This window comes from Aptenodytes patagonicus, chromosome 14 (assembly GCF_965638725.1).
Source record: "Aptenodytes patagonicus chromosome 14, bAptPat1.pri.cur, whole genome shotgun sequence".
NCBI classification, from domain to species: Eukaryota; Metazoa; Chordata; class Aves; order Sphenisciformes; family Spheniscidae; genus Aptenodytes; species Aptenodytes patagonicus.
The window spans coordinates 11,603,561-11,620,148 of record NC_134962.1 but is presented as its reverse complement, the minus strand read 5'-3'; positions in this window follow the sequence as shown (position 1 = coordinate 11,620,148).

The following is a 16,588-nucleotide window of genomic DNA, read 5'->3' as shown; positions in this document are numbered from 1 at the left end:
GAGAATGCTATTTCTGGGGAAATGCACTGAACTCTGGGTCATGAATTAAACTCAGGTAATTTATGTTTGGCTCGTAAATAGTGGCAGTGCAAGAAACAAGCAGAAATGGGACAGAATATATTGCTGTAAATTTTGTAGCCATTGAAACCTGTGGAGTTGTCGTGGACATCTGGTGCCGGGTAATGCCTGAAAAAAATTCAAGCCAAGGAACACATAGCAAGCCCTTCAAAGCTGCCAACTCAACGACCTTAAGGAAATCCAGTTTCAAAGCAGCATGTTAAGAGAGGTTTGAAGAGGTAATTTCCCAAGCCCTGATCTTTATTTATTAGCTGTTTCTGACAAGCCCTAAAGAAAGGCAAATGTCTTGATATTTTGAAATTGCATGGCAAGCGTTCATTTTATAGGAAACTCTATTTTAGGAAATACCGATACTATTCCATTTCCTGATTTCTCATTCTTTTTTTCTCTGGGTATTTAATACCAGTCTCCTGTGCAGACCTTCCAAGCCAGTTTCAGTTTCCAAGGCTTGGCTGCCTGGGGCTCGCAGAGCTCCAGCTTCCTCACAACCAGCTCTCTTCCAGGTGCCTTTAAAGTGGGATTTCTGCTAGAAAAGTACCAACGGAAGAAATATAGCTCCATGTTGTAATCAGAGTTAGGTCTGTTAAAATTTTGATAATATTTCACTCCTCAGCGGGTGCAGGTCAGCTGGACTTCTTCATGGGGGGATGCAGCCAAAGGAGAAACCTCCATTTGGCAGGAGGACGGATCCCTTTGGGGTTTGATGAGATCAGCTTAGACAAGTCTGGGTGCCTTATGGCAAATACGGGAGAAACCTCTCCCTAACACACGGAGTGGTGGAGCTCCTTCTTTGGTATAAAGCATAGGGGAGCATGGCGTGATGTTTTCTCTGAATGTCTCTGGGGAAAGGCAGCTTCTCGCAGAGCAATATGTATCTGTTTCAGGCCATACTTCAAAGCTGAGCCTGGGTTTTTGGCGTTTGCTTTGCTCCTTTTAAATAGGAACTATCTGAAGGCCTAAAAATCTGAAGCTTAAAGAGCTATACAAGCTGCCTAGAGCTCTGAAGAGTTTCTTTATAATTAAAATAAATGCATGAAATATTTAGCCTTCATCCTGTGCAAACCCTGACTTTCAAAAAAGAATTTACAGCATAGGGTGGAGTTTTATCTGCTCCTAAATAGAACAAGAATTTCCCTCTTTCCGTTTCTGCCCCAAATCTCAAATTCCAGTGTGCGATGAATCAATTGCAGAAGAGGAGATGACCATTCCTCCGCCTCCCCATGCAAATGACTCTCAAAAACTTCACTTTTCTCGGGGAAGTCAGGGTGAGAGCTCTGAAGTAGCACGTCTCCAACTGGATTTCTGTTCTTTATTCTGGTTTGTGGTTCAAGGTGTCTTTTTCTTAATAAGTACCTACCACTAGACCATTAATAGTTTAACAGTCTACAGCTCCCAAGGAAATGCTTACCAGCAGTCAGAGCTGGAAAATAATTCAGAGGATGGCATAGGTCTGATAAAAGGATTAATAAATCACAGCACCGAGAGCTGTGAGTTCAGTTTTGCCTGACACTGGCACTAAGGATTATTTCGTATATTCAGTGCTCTTAATTGCTTTTTCTCCCCAGAAGTTCCGTGTGCAGGTCTGGGATGGGCTTTCTAGAGCTTTCCCAAACAAACTGAAGTAGATCTCTTCCTAATTTATATTTAAACTCTGGTCCTTACAGCAGACTCTTGTATTTGAGGTATACTGATTGGACTGATAAACACAGAGGGTGTGGAGTGAAACCTTCTCTCACTTCCATCATGGCAAAAGTAGAATATTTTTGCAGAATAAAACTGCAAACAATTTCAACCTAGCTCTGCTATTCCACTTTTCTTGGAATTGTTCCGTCTGTTTCTCTGAAAATGAAAGTCTGTTTTTACTCCTGCCACCTGCCATTTCCATATGAAAGAGCTGTTTTCTTATAACGAAGGTACCATTTCTCCCAAGGGCAAACTAAGGATATTTCATCACACTGATCTTCCTGAAGTTTCAGTAACCAAATTCAATATGTTACTAGATTTGATCTACTTTTTCACAAAGCGGTAAAGCCTTTCAGGGAAATCTCAAGTTCTGTCTGTGGGTATTTATAAAACAAAATGTCATCTCTCTGCTGAACTGTAAGACAGTCTGATCTGGCAAAACAAGAAAGAGAATCCAAAACCAAGATTCACTTCAGCTTCGAGTCTTATCTAGTGACAAGCATTTGGAAACCAGGGTATGATTTCCAAGCACAGACCATATTTTTATCCCAGGCACAAGTGAAGAACACTGTGACCGAAAAGTTTCTTCATGGAGACCTCTTCATGTGAGCAACGGTGGACAGTTGAGGTGGCCTGAGGTTTGTCTTCTGTGCAAGCCAGCTTTTTGCAGATCCAATTGTGCTTTTTAAGAAACAATTTAAAGTGCCCTTTGACTCCAGGAGAAACTCCCCAGATGAGTCATCTTTGACACCCGCCTTTTAATGAACCACTTAACATCATGAGCACTGTTCTCCCAACAGTATGGGTTAGTCCCACTTTCCAGGAGGAGAGCAAGAAAAAAGTCAGTGGGGCTGAGCACGCGCCACCTGAGTTTCCTCGGCAGGATTCCTAGGTGAGAATCAGGGAAAATTGATCCTCTTCTTAGCGTTTGTATAGATGAAGAAATTATAACCCATCAGAGAGTGTACTCTGGAGAACACAGGACTCCCAGGAGTTTAATATGCTGTTAGTTTGGTGTTGCGGGCCTGGATGCACTGGAGGTACCCAGCTGGCTGCCCAAAGGCTTCAGTAAAAGTAAGAGCAGGTGGGTCTGCTGTGGGTCATCTGCTGGACTTCCAGCTATGCCTCCGGTCACCTTTTCAGAGCAGTGCAGACACAAACGTGCAATCAGAAAAAGATTGCCACAGTTACATAGCTCCTTTCAGCACTGTATCATTTCTCCTGGTAGCCTGGCATTCCCCTTGGTTGAGATATACTCTTTCCTCTGCTCAGGGTTAATAGGTATCGTCAGGGATGAAAAGGAATAGGCCACGCTCTTGCTGCGTTGAAGGCTGCAGAGAAGACATAGCTGAATTCTTGCTCAAATTCCCAGAAAGCCACCAACTGTCACCAGATCTCTGGCCAGGATGCTACAGCTGGTCTGAGACTTTCCAGGTTCAGAAAAACACACTACGAGTGTTGCTTCTTTTTTGACTCCTAAGGTGAATCCTGCAGGAATAGGGATCGGGGCCCATACCAGCCTGAGGCTTTCTTGAAAATCTCAACTGAGACTTCCCTATTCATATGGGGAATATGGTCCAGAAGAGGGCCACGAAAATGATCAGGGGGATGGAACAGCTCTCCTATGAAGAAAGGCTGAGAGAGTTGGGGTTGTTCAGCCTGGAGAAGAGAAGGCTTCGGGGAAACCTTCTTGCAGCCTGTCAGTACTTAAAGGGGGCTTATGAAAAAGATGGCGGCAGACATTTTAGCAGGGCCTGTTGCGACAGGACAAGGGGGAATGGCTTTAAACCAAAGGGGGGTAGATTTAGACTAGATATAAGGAAGAAATGTTTTATGCTGAGGGTGGTGAAGCACTGGCACAGGTTGCCCAGAGAGGTGGTGGATGCCCCATCCCTGGAAACATTTCAGGTCAGGTTGGACGGGGCTCTGAGCAACCTGATCTAGTTGAAGATGTCCCTGCCCACGGCAGGCGGGTTGGACTAGATGAGCTTTAGAGGTCCCTTCCAACCCAAACTATTCTATGATTCCATGATTCTATATAACAGATCTGCCTGGTTCTGCAAAAGTTCATTTCAGGCCTGATTCATTTATTGAATACTCACAGATCAGCCAAAGGCCAGGATAGTATATGGGAACATGTTAATGCATTTACCCTTGGATTGCCAAAACATTATCTAATTATCTATGTCAATGACAGCTGCCTTGGAACGCAAAAAGCCCTTAATAACGAAGCAACTGTGGTAACAAAATGATGAAATTAAAATAGCAGAAGATGGCTCCCCAAGCTGGGTGAGTTTGAGATGCAAAGGGATAACAAAATGATCATAAATGCATACCTAAACATTTTGCAAACATAAATGTATCAAGGAATGAAGTCATCTGTAGTTGTAGCTCCAGGAACTGAGACAGAGTGTGTCTTTTTGTTTTAAATCAGTTTTCTGCCAGATTTCTTGCAGGAAGCATTGCAAAATTGCCGTGAGCCCCGGAGCTGCAAGTGCTACCAGCCACTAGATGTCCCAGAGCTGCGCTCAAACCTGCAACCCATCAGCTGCAGAGACAGAGGAAAGGCAAACTCGGCGGTGCAGGAGAGAGAATATTTTTTAGCAGACTAACCGGTCTAGCTGGAAAACCGAGATGAGCTTTTGAGCACATATGCCCTTCTTTAGGCCTTGTAGTCTTAGTGGTATTGTAGCTGTGATGGTGTGAAGAAATAAGGAATCTGGACAGATGGATCTGAAGAAAGGCTTCTACATCCCAAAGTTGGTCTTGCTTCATTTATTATTACCTTAAACCAGGGTACAGCAACACTACTACCGCAACAGGAAAGCAAAGTGAGATGGGAAAGCCAACATTTCAGCATTTATAAGCTCCTCAGAGTAACAATATGGAAAGGCAGAAGAAAGAAGTATTTCTGCTCTTGTCAAGCTAGTGTAAGCATGTGATCTGCATGTGGTGGGTCATATAAAGGTGCAATGTCAAGTTGCTTTTATTTTCCTGTTCCTCATTTGTGGTTTAGTGCCTTTGCTTGACAAGCTGCAATGATGCAAGTTCCTATGCACACATGCACCGTTTTGTGCCCACTGTTTTTCCCTTCATTTAATTGCTTTGCCGTAATGTTCAGAAAGTTTTGTGATTCTGCATGCAACCCAGGAGAAAGCTGTGAACAGCTCACTAAGAGGAAAGAAACAGAAAATGGCTCAAGCATGGCTCTTGGTCCTCCCCCACAAAAGTATTTTAGAAACAAACACCTTTCCAACGTCCCGGTACCCACAAGGCCTCCTTCAGCCCACGTTTAACTTCCTGTACACTCCCATTCTTCGCTACCTCTTCTCCTCTGAACAATCTTTACGATGATCGATGCCTTGAGACCGTATCTCTGCTTGTATGAAGCCTTCTGCTATGCTGGAGTGTTGTGCTAGGGCTCCCATCTTTCTCTTCTCCATTTTTTCCTGCACACGGGCTATGCCGTTGCACGGTACATCTAATACAACCCCAGCAAAATGGCTTTGCTAGACATGCACAGCGTGTCAGGTCCTTCCTTTTTGGGATCTGCCAGTCGGGCTGCACGCGTACCTTGGGATTGCTCTGAATGTACCCCTAACACATGGTTGGGATTTTGGGGTGCTCAGAAACCCTGTAAAATTGCACATAGTCATCTTCACCCACTGTGGCAAGATACCTGGGTGGAAAAGAGGATCTGTCTGGGGAAACTCAAGAGGAGCCTCAAAATCCCGCTGCTCCGCTTCCTACTCTAAGTGCACTCCTACACATAAACACTCTGATTTTTTTCTGATTATTAGGGGAACCAAGAAGGCTGTGGTCCTGTGACATACCCAAATCTACCTCATTCCTGGATCTTCTGAACTCACTTGCCACTCAGTTGCTATTTCTTCTCTGTCAGAGCAGTAATTCAATAACACATACCAGGAACCAGCCAACATGTCCAATAAGGGAACAGAAGCAATTTAATGTGATTCATGATCAGTCACAACTAAGCAACAAAGCTAATTTTTTGGCATTCATTCCTGGGAATAAGGATTCAAGAAAAAAACATACTCTTGATTAGATTCGAAGAAAGTAAAGGAGTCTGCAACCTACTCGCAGACAGAAAGGAAGGCAAATTAATCCAGGACATCATTTTTTGTAAGCTACCCACCGCACTGCTGGATGAGGAGGGAGAAAGGGTCGTGTCCTAGCACCGTGGTGCTGCCACTTGCCTCCTCCAAACCGTTCCTGCCAGAAGGTATAAACAATTTCAGGAGACAAGGCTGGATGTGGCACTATAAGGTTCTTGAAGTACTCTGATCTCTTGCTTCCTTCCCCTTGAATACATCGGCTACTAAGCAGGGTGAGATAGAAGTGGGTGTCTAAAGCGGTTTTGGAGGCAGGAAGGTTGCACGGGGGCATCTGCTCTTCATTCTGGTGCAGAATGGATGGTGTCATTTGTGCTCGGCGGGTCCTGAGGATGAATGAGAAAGAACTAATGAGAACATCAGGAAGAAACCATCTATTGATGCTTCCCTTGGTAGGAAAATCCATCATGTCCTTCTGTTCCTTGTACCTTACTTACAACTCAGTGACACTGGGTGACATTTTTTAGCTTAGTCATTTTATCAAGCCTGTGAGATAAATCACTGCCCAGTGAGGGAAATGAGCTCAGCAACATTTATAACAGTGTGGGGTCTCATGAAATCTTGATTTAATGACCCTAGAGTAAGAATAGAGGCAAATTTACACCACTGTCAGGGGACCATATCCTGTCCAGCCTGGGAAATGGACCTAATCAAATCCTGTCATTTGCATCTCTGACTGTTCTGAGCCTGTACTGCAAATGGGCCCAAGCCTCAAATGTTCCTCTCATTTAGTCTAATGAAAGTGCACAGAGAGCTCGTTTCTGGAGCCAAAGCTACAGACGGAGGGATAAAGCCCTTTTCCCAGGGTGCGGGCAGTGCTGGTGAAAGCCGTCAGTAGTCAGGACTGCCAGGCACAGGCTGTTAGCTGGATGCTCTAATGCCATCTAAAAGCAAGCAGGGAGAAGAGCAGGACAGGCTCCTGTTGTAGCACTAGCAAACTACGTTCACCCCAAAAAGCTGTCATTTTGCACCTCAGTCCTGGAGAAGCCCCATGGCAGACAGGAAGGCAGCCAAGCCTCCATCTACGCATGATGTGACAGCCCCTCACAGTGCCTAGGAACCTCCCGTGGACACGTATAGCATTGTGGTTAGTAGCATTAATACAGGCAATAATTGTAACAGATCAGGACAACGTCCTGGGAACCGCACCCCAAAAGCCCAGCAATGGCAAGTTTACACTGCAGCTGCACGGATCTTATAACCAGAAGGCAGCAAGGCAAAGCACAGTGTGGTTTACTTGAGCAGGTCAGCTCAGACTGCCCAGGCTGTTACACTCTTCCAGTCTTCAGAGGACTGGTGTTACTATCCTTTGTAATACGTCCCTTTGATGCTTCTTTATACGCCCACTTCTTCTTTATACGGCCATGCCGCTGTGGTCTTCTCTGCACGTATATCTAAATAATGGAAGAAATCAGAAGAAACACGGAAGAAGCTATGATGCCACCATTCCCATGATCGTCATTATTTGCCATCAGTTATGGCTTGCTTGTGCTGGGTTTTATCCAAAAACCTGGGAATAAGATACTCCTCGCCAGAGGGAAAACACAGTGCAGTTTATGGTGTGATGCAGCAGATGGGGGTGGTCCAGACTGGCAGGGGACCATCGCTCCCTGTTCGGTTGCGTGGCTTTTGCCTTGGTGGCAGATTCCTCTGGTCCTGGGCAGAAGGCAGCCCCACCGACCAACGAGCCTCTCGCCTGCGAGGAAGCAAAGATAAAGCGTTTGATGCCGGCCCTGCCCGGTGACAGGGAGAGGAGCACTGCTCAGAAGTGGAGAGCTGGCTTTGCCAGAAAGCTGAACTCCTGGGTGGCGGGACGCGGCTGTCAGGAAGCCTGGCCAAGTGTCTCAGAGAGCTGGTGACGTGGCACTGCCTCGCCATCACACGCACACCATCTGCCACCAGCCGTCCCCAAGCACAGCCTGAACGCGGAGCTGCTCTGGAAAGCAAGGCTGCAAATTAGCTCAACGAGAAGGAGGCCGGTAACGAATGCCACCCCACGCAGGGGTACTGAGTGCGGTCTGTGAAATGTGGCAGGCGAACTGCACAGCATCCTGCAAGTGCCAGGCCCCGAGCTTCTCCCATGGGTGAAGCCAAGGGCTGCTCAGTCTGCCCGGCACCCAGCACCCAGCGTTCACACAACCGCCATCTCCGTGGGACAAAACGGCTTCATCTTCTGTGGCTTTTTCACTGCCAAAGGTTTGAAGAAACCTCCAAAAAGAGAGGAGGCAGCCAGGGCTGTGCTCTGGCTCACAGTAACATGATTAACTCCATGCTGCGTTGGTCTGCTGGAGCACGTGCACGTGTGACCCCTCGCACCTCGGTTAGCTCGAGCAGGTTCGGAGCACAACCCTCCTGCCAGCGAGGGGTCTATCAAACTGCTGACTCCTCTGCCGACCTTGCTCATCTTCCGCGGCCCAGACAGCCCTGGTTGTCCCATGAGATGCCTGCAGGACCAAGTCTGCCTTTCACCCACAACATGGCCAGGAATATACACTGGTCCCTTCCACGGGTGCGTAAGAAAACTTGGAAAAGGTGTTTGTCTCCTCTAGGTCCAGTCTCCCATGTATGGTCTATTGTCTTCTTTACTGCCCAGTACAACTCCCCCGGAGCTAAAGGAATTTGCCATTTTAGGAGGAAACAGTTATTGATGAACACTAAGGGTGTCACAGATTTTGCTCTCCCCCACCATCTCCCTTCTCTCTCCCAGTTTTCTTGCTGTCGGAGACAGCCATCTGCTCTGCCTGCCCTGGGGCTCAGCCCTTGGGATAATAATATCTCCAAGCAGTCCCAGAGCACAGGGAAGCCGCGAGCCAGCGGAGTCTGCAAGCACCAGGATGAGGAAGCCTCTTGGGAACTGAGTGAGAAAATAGCAGGCCCAGCCTAATCATCCTCTTGGAGCGCTCCTATCGCTTGGGAGGCTGAGACCGGTGGCGGAGAGAAGCTGCTCAGGGTTATCACTGCTGCACATGGAGCAAACCTGCGCCAGGCATCTTTCTCGATTCCCAGGCTGCTGGCACCTGTCTACCACCCAACTCAAATTCAGAGACTTTACAAAAAAAGAACGCCAATCTTATGAAATGCTTACTAGTGAGTTCCTTCCCAGGGAGGAAAACGTGGCTTTATAATGCAGCTCTTATTCTCTAGCGTTTTACAGCAATCAGCTGCAGCCCGATAGCACTGTGACAACTTCAGCAAAGCCCGGCGCCGTGCTGCAGTCAGCAGAAGCTGGACAGAAGGAGCTGGCAGCTATAGATTGCCCCTTGCCTGACCCTCTGCAAACTGGGACTCAAGTGCAGCTGCATGAAGCTGATAACATATTGCATTGCTTTGTGTGCACACCAACAAAGCAGAAGGCATTGAGCCCCAGGACTCTTCTTATCAAGAGGCTGGAATGTCAAGTCCAGCCTGGCCAGCAAAATTGATTCCTTCCTGATGGAGGGCAGGGTGAGCTTAACAGGCTCCGCAGCAGTCAGGTAGCACAGGCAAAGGTGGCCTCTTGCAGCATAGCGTTGAGTTACACCATCCAGGGCTTTTCCCCTCTACCCTCAGGAAACAGGACCGTGCTCCACTTTTTCTCTAAGAACTTACTTCTTTCTCCCTGCAGTGCTGCAAGCCTTTAGCTAATGAGACATCCCTGCTCTAGAAACTCTGAAGAAAAAAGAAAACTGTTGCCAACTTGCTGTGAGTTTCCTTTACAGGGAGTCCAATAAAGTACAAGAATAGATCTGATCTGCTAGAAAGTAGGACTTTTTCCTCCATAGAGCTTGTTCTTCTTGCCGTGGAGCAAGCTGCAGCATGGTGATCCACCCGTGCCCAGGAGCATCATGGAAACAAGCCCGGAGGCAGGTGGAGGATCCCCAGCTCCGGCTCAGCGGTGGCCTGCTACAGCAGAGCTCCTGGAGTGCAGGCAAAGGGCTCGATGCTGCTGCTCTGTTCATGACCTCCTGGTGGGTTTTAAAGCAGGGCAGACATACATTAACTCCGTTTCTCTTGCCTTCCTGCCAGGTATGTTCTCTAAGTGCTGGAGATTGCTTCTGTAAACAGTTAACTTAAACAGAAGGGAAAGTTTATAGCAAACAAGAAGAGGTGAAATGGTGTGAGCCACAAACAGCCCTTTAAAGGGGGACCTGGGAGGCTGGGAGCTTTCTCAGCTAATAATCCAGGCTGAATGGGGTCCTACTGAGGTGGGGACAGGGATAGCGCTGCAGCTCCACACCTGTACAGGGCACTGTGTCTGGCCCAGGCAGTCCTACAGCCCAGCTGGGCTCCCTGGGGAAGGCATCTACATAATCCCATGTTTACAAAATGCCCACTTAGTGCTGGAGCTGGACACACTGGGGTGACTGCCTTTGCCAGGGAAAGACGCTCGCTCGGGGTGACAGGCTGCCCACAGCACTGCACAGGCGTGTAGGACAGGAAATCAGGGAGAACAAATATCCTGTTCAAATACCAGAGGACAGCGTGTAATTACCTGAGCTGGGAGCCAGCCAGGACTCCAGGAGTAATACTGCTGCAAGAGCAAAAGAGCTGAAAAGCAGGAGGGAGGGAGGGGAGAGGTGGGTACCAAAGAGCCAGGCGCAGAATTTGACTTTTTTTTAGGAAGGCAATAGCACAGCATCTCTGCGCTGTGCCCCTCGCTGGCGCTTTGCTCCAGCATGGATGGAGATGTGGTCCCCAGCATTCCCTCAGCACCCCATCTTCCCCAGCCACCCCACTGCCCTCCTGCCCTGCGGAGATGGGCGGCCTGCCCAGGGGATGCTACAACCCAGGTACTCCTCGTACCATCCCTCACCGTTGTGACCCAGCCATAGCCCCTTGTGCTAGAGTCCACAGGAGCTCCGCTGGCCTCTTTGCACTGGGCCATTTTATACCCCGTGCCGGTCCCAAGGTAAGTTTTTGCAGCCACACCTGAATGCTGCTGGAATGGCACATAAGGACTAGAGCCCAAATCAGCCCCAGAACCTGGTGAGGAAGATGTAGATGGGTTGGAGCAATGCACCACAAAATACCTGGGGACAGAGCAGGGAGTCGTAGGCTTCAGTGGTGGCAAGAGCACACTGTCACGGGAGCACAGCGTCGGGAAAACAGTGCCAAGGGCTGTGGTGCTTGCAGAGACTGACCCACAGCGGTTTCAGCCTCACATCCGTGACCTTCTCAGAGCTGGATGAAACCTGCTGAACTCAGACTTCTCCAGACTCTTCAGGGCTTTCAAGCACAGGGTCAGGCTGCGCTCTTTAACTCAATAGCTGGCAGCTGCAGGCTTGATGCTGAGCTGATGTGTGCATCAGGAAAGTAGCACTGCAGGTCTCTAAACTGGGAGGAAAACCTTCATGCTGGAGTCTTTGCTGAGGAACTTTCTCAAATTGAGCCAAGCCCTACTGGCTAGATTTTGTGCCCGTATTGAAGGAACCTGGATGCACACAGCATGATGATATGCCATTTTCTCAGGACTGTGCTGGGTTCCCTTGGCTGGCTCATGCCCGGATTCGGTCCCCCAATCTCTACTGACGGCAGCTTGATTTTTGAAAGAGCAGCAGTTACATGGCTGGGGGGGTCGGACCTAGAAGCACCCCCAGGCGTTAGCCCCGTGGGGCTGACCTGGTATTACTGACATTGAAGTGCAATCAGCCTGGTGGACCAGGCTTCTTCATGGAGGAGACCCTCACCCTGCAGAGCCTGGTCCCACTACCCACAGACGCGTTTCCAAAGAGCTCTTTCTGCTTGGTGCTCCTGGACCTGATCTACAACCTCCTTGGCCCAGTGGAGCTGCTGGCTTTGGCTGAGACATGGGAGCCGAGCCACGGCCGGGGGAGGAAGCAGTGCCTGGGGCGGGCAGGTGCCCGGCTGGCATCAGGGGATGTGTGTTAGGATCCAGGCACCAACCCCCAGCCCTGAACTTCTGTGTCTCCCTTGGGATCTCGCAGCTGGTGTTGAACCGATTCAAAGGCCAACCCGGTCTCGGGAGCTGCGTTTCGGTGTCCTCTGGGGCACCAGGCTGTGCAGTTCCCTCTGTGGAGAAGCGAGCAGCCACCAGCATCTCCTCCTTCCCATCCATATCGCAGCGTATCCCATCACACTTTTCAAGAACAATTTTTCTCCTTAACTACCAGCCCCAAGTTTCAAAGTTAATTGGGGCTGGTGAGGTATAAATAGACACTGGACCAGATGGAAACTCTGTCGTGATTTATAGCTAGCTGAGCTATCACATGTTCCACTTGTACTCTGAGCAAGGGCACTATTAATTATGACACTGCCCAGGCAGATCGCATGGGAGGTTACGACAATGATATTCAAGCTGAGGACTTAAATATAACCGAGCTGTGACGTTTTGCTGAGTGAGCGAGATGCAGAGAGGACCTGCCTGTTGCAGTGGCACAGTTTTCAGGGCGTTTCTCCAGCGAGCCCCAGGGAAGGAGGTGTTTTGGAGAGCTTTGGATGGACGAAAACCAATGTAGCTGGTCCTTCGCAGTGACTGTTTCTTTGCAGGATCCTGCTTTTGTCCAGGAAAAGTGCAATAAAGCTGAGGGATATTTTCTCCGTGCTGAGGCTGTGTTTTCTCCCCAGCAGCTGCTTTGAGAAGAGCCCACATTACAGGCACCTTCTTGCTGATGCAGACAAAACCTCCTGCTCCAAACAGGGAATTAGGATTGAGCTTCACCAGCAAGGCTTCTCTTACAGCAATTTCCCATCCCTGTGCCTCTGCCTGGGGCCCCAGCAATGTGCTTCTAGATCCTGAAACAGTCCTCAGAGGAAGGAAAAGGCTCCTGTATGAGACCCCAGGAAAGGGAGGACTGGGATAAAGTAGCAGGAGATGATGGAGGCCAAGCCTTGACTGCAGCCGGCCTCTCCTGCCAGCTACCCTCGCTGCACAAGGCAAACTAAGCCCTGGGAAGGGAGCACTGTGTGTTCCTGGCCTGAGGAAGCCCATAAAAAAAAAGGCGGTGTGAGCATCCCACCCCACAAGCCCTGTACCCTTCACTCCACAGCTCCAGCTGGACGTGGACCATCATCCTGCCAGTCCGGAGCACACGCGTCACCCTGAGGGGCTGCAGTCTAGGCTGACGAGAGGGGGGAGAGGGATGTCTCCTTAGCGGTGTTTCCAGGGAGGATATAAGGATCAAAGGACTTGCCGGAGGTCATCTGGGAGAGTCTGGCGCTGCACCAGATCTCCTGAGTTTCAGGCCTCTTTTCATCACTGCCTGTTTCTCCTTGTAGCCCACACTTAAAGCATCTCTTCAGTCATCCATTGTGAATTGGGATTTTGCTAATTACTGGAAGAAAATGAAGCCCAGGGCAAGGAGGGTGACTATTCCTACTTTCCCCCAAGCCCCTTCTGCCTGAGGAACAGATTCCCCATCTTTTATGAAACGGTCAGTTCAAGAAAGTTTGCAGATGTCCTGATTTTTCTGGGACCTGCTGCTCAGTGGTAAAATGAGAACATGAGCCACAGCCTCTTCTTGTTTTTAGAAAGCATCGACCTCTTGCATTCCCCACACTGTGTAGCTTTCAAAATACATACAAGTGTCACACACTACTCTCAGATACAAAGAAATCTTTACCAAAGCTTCCTTGCAAACTCTTTCCATCACAAACTGAATAAGATGTGCAAGTACAGAGCCATGATTTAAGAACTTAAAACCCGGCTAAGCTTGATAGAAGGTATCAGACTTACAAACAATATGTAGGGAGAATTTAATCTTGCAGGGACTGCAGTTATTTGAGGGGAGAGATTGTGTTTGGGATTAAGAGCCAAATTACGGCACAAGTTTTTATTAAATCTTTATATTTTCAGCCATACCTTATTATGGCTGTTTTGGGACAGGAGCTTGGTTTTATGATGGACATAAATCCCCCAAAATAGTTCAGATTCTCTGAAACAGGCAAAACATGAACAAAATGGATTTGGACCTTATCTGGGCTGCTGACTACTTAAAGCTCACACACGAGCATTTCATTAAGGCATGCGATTTTCCAGAAAGCACCAAAAGGAGGCAAAAAATATCTATTTTCCCCAGTATTCCTAAAAAAACCCCAAAAGAAGCCCTGAGCGCATACACGCACCCCTCACTGGGACACCCCCCCCATCCACCTGCACTCACGCCGGGAAGCGCATGTCTGAGCATCCCTATTTTGAACTGATCTCAGTATTAACGCACCGCAGAAACATTCACCTGGGGAAGCAACCTCCTCGTTATCTTAGAGCTCAAGGGACCAGAGCCCAGCTAGCTCTTCCTGTGGGATGCCGGGTGGGCGTTAATGCGCTTTGCAGGGCTCTGCCTGTGCCCCGATGGCCACAGCCCCGGCTGGACACGTGAGGTGGCTTTGTGGCAGCCGGGGGAGGTGGGGAGCAAGGGGCTCGGGGGCTGCCGGGGGCTCACGCCTGTGGCTGGGTCCGCAGATATCTATCTTCCACCTGACAAATTAATCCAAACACACTGACATCATGTCTTGGTGTGCAACGTACATAACTGTGCAAGACAAATGTTTGATTTAGAGTTAGCATCATCGCTGCAGCGGAGAGGGCAGGAGCTGGGACAAATGCTTTTCCACCTTGATGTCTCAGATTTAGGTGGCTTTATGCAGCTGGCAGCCGACTCCGGGACCGGGAGCTGAGCTCAGAGCTGAATGGAACTGGTTGTCCCCAGCAACAGCGCAGCATCCCTCTCTTGCTGTGTGATGGGTAATGACATGTTATTAGAACAGCACTGCCTGCAAAAATACTTGGGGAAGCAAAAACGAGTGTCCCTGGCTTGATGCAGGCAGTGCTGGCCCCTGTGTCCCCGTGCAGCAGCTCCCTGCAGCTTGTCCTTAGCGCCAGTCACCCGGATGCAAGTACTCGTCTTGCTGGATGATGTTTAACAAACCTGTTCATGTCTCTGCACCTCTGTAAGCAGGGTGACAAATGCAAAGTGCTTTGAGATCCTCTGTGGGAAATAACTCACTCCTATCACCAGACCTGAGCATGTGAGCATTGTTTTATCTACCGGGACTGCACATCTATGCCAGGTGAACATGGATATAGATCACACGTCATCATTAAATGAACCATGGAAGCCAGGAGCTGGGAGAAGGAAGGAACAGTCAGGGACAGGGAGCAAAATACTACGCACACACTTACTGGGGCATTTGCGGGTCAGATCCATGGCACCAGAAACTCTTCAACCTCTGCTGCGAAGAAATGCATTGGCTGGCGCTCAGGCTCCTGGCTGCTCTAGTTGCCAGCCGAGGAGCAAAGCTGCTCCAGAGCTCGTGTGGTGTTTGGTGCTTGGTGGGGGGGGGGGCAGGAGGGGCAGGAGGGCTGTGTCTCTACACCTGAGCCATGCCACCTCCCCGCGGGCACGGCTCTCGTGCAGGCTGCCGAGACCCCGCTGGGGCCAGGCACTGTCACGGGTGACATGGTGGCAGGAGAAATGGTCTGTTCCCTGTCCCTGCTCGCTGCTGTGCTGCTGGCTCACCCGCTGCTCTTTAACGGGTCATTCTCCCCGGCTCCGTTTGCTGCTTTGCCCTTTCCAGCCCAGCGCAATTGCTTTATTCCTGCTGGGATTCGCATGGTTTCCTAAATTGGGTCAGTCTGGGCAACTCCAGCTTGTGCCAGGTCCCAAAGACCTTCTCCCCTTTGCACTTGCCATCGGGAGAGGCTGAGGGAAAGATGGGGCAGCAGCATGCACTGACCTGAGGGGGGTACCAGGGAGCTGCACTTGCTGAGAGCATCGCAGGCACCACGGACGGATGTATTAAACGTTATTCGAGGAGCAGTGTGGGAACATACTGCTGTGAAAGTGCCCTCCTTGTCACCGAGACTGTGGTCACCTGCCACTACAGACTGATCCAGGCAAAGTCCCCTTTCTGTCAAACAGCTTCACAAACGCTGGCTGCTACTCCCAGGCCAACTGGGCTCGCCTCCAGCATCCTCCCAGGGCCAGCACCATCCTCCCTGGCCACTGCCGGCTGCTTTGCCCGAGCAGCAGGAAGGCAACGGGCAGAGAAATATTCAGCTAGTTCCAGGCTGGCTTCTTATTAGAGAGAGGCCTGATTCCCTTGGCAGGATGAGCACTTCTAATTTATGATTACAGAGGGAAGTAATTTGATGTTTTCTGGTGGCTACACTCTTCTATCAGCCATAACTTAATCCTGGCTCTGCGCGGAGGGAGCTGCCGGATGAGGCTTCCCATTGGGAAACGGCCCCGCCGAGGCTGCAGCCAGGCTCTCCATCAGGACACAGCAGGCTCGGTGCTAGCTCCCATGTACCCAGCGCTGCTTCCCTGGCACTGCAATATAACCTCCGCAGGGATGCAGCACCGGACCACCTTGCGCAGCTCGCTGACACCCCCTGCTCCCCATGCCCTCCCGGGAGGGAAAACCAGCTGCGCTCACTGCTGTGCGCTCTGGGCTTTGCACACAACTCCTGCCACAGCACATGCCGGAAAACCCTTGCACAAGCCCCAGCTCAGCAGCAGACAAGGAAAAGCAAGGGCCCTTCCCTCCAACACCTTTGCCCAGGCGGCACCATCCCCACCGCGGGGCTGCTTCCCCCTCCCTGAGTCCCCAGCTCCTTCCCCAGTGACCCTGGCTCACTCCCACTGCGGTTGCTGCCGTTCTGGGTGATTAATTCAGCGTGAGTAATTTTGGAGCAGATGATCTCATTCACATGGTTCCTGCTATTTCTCCGGCAGAGTGGAGGAAAGGGGGAGAGG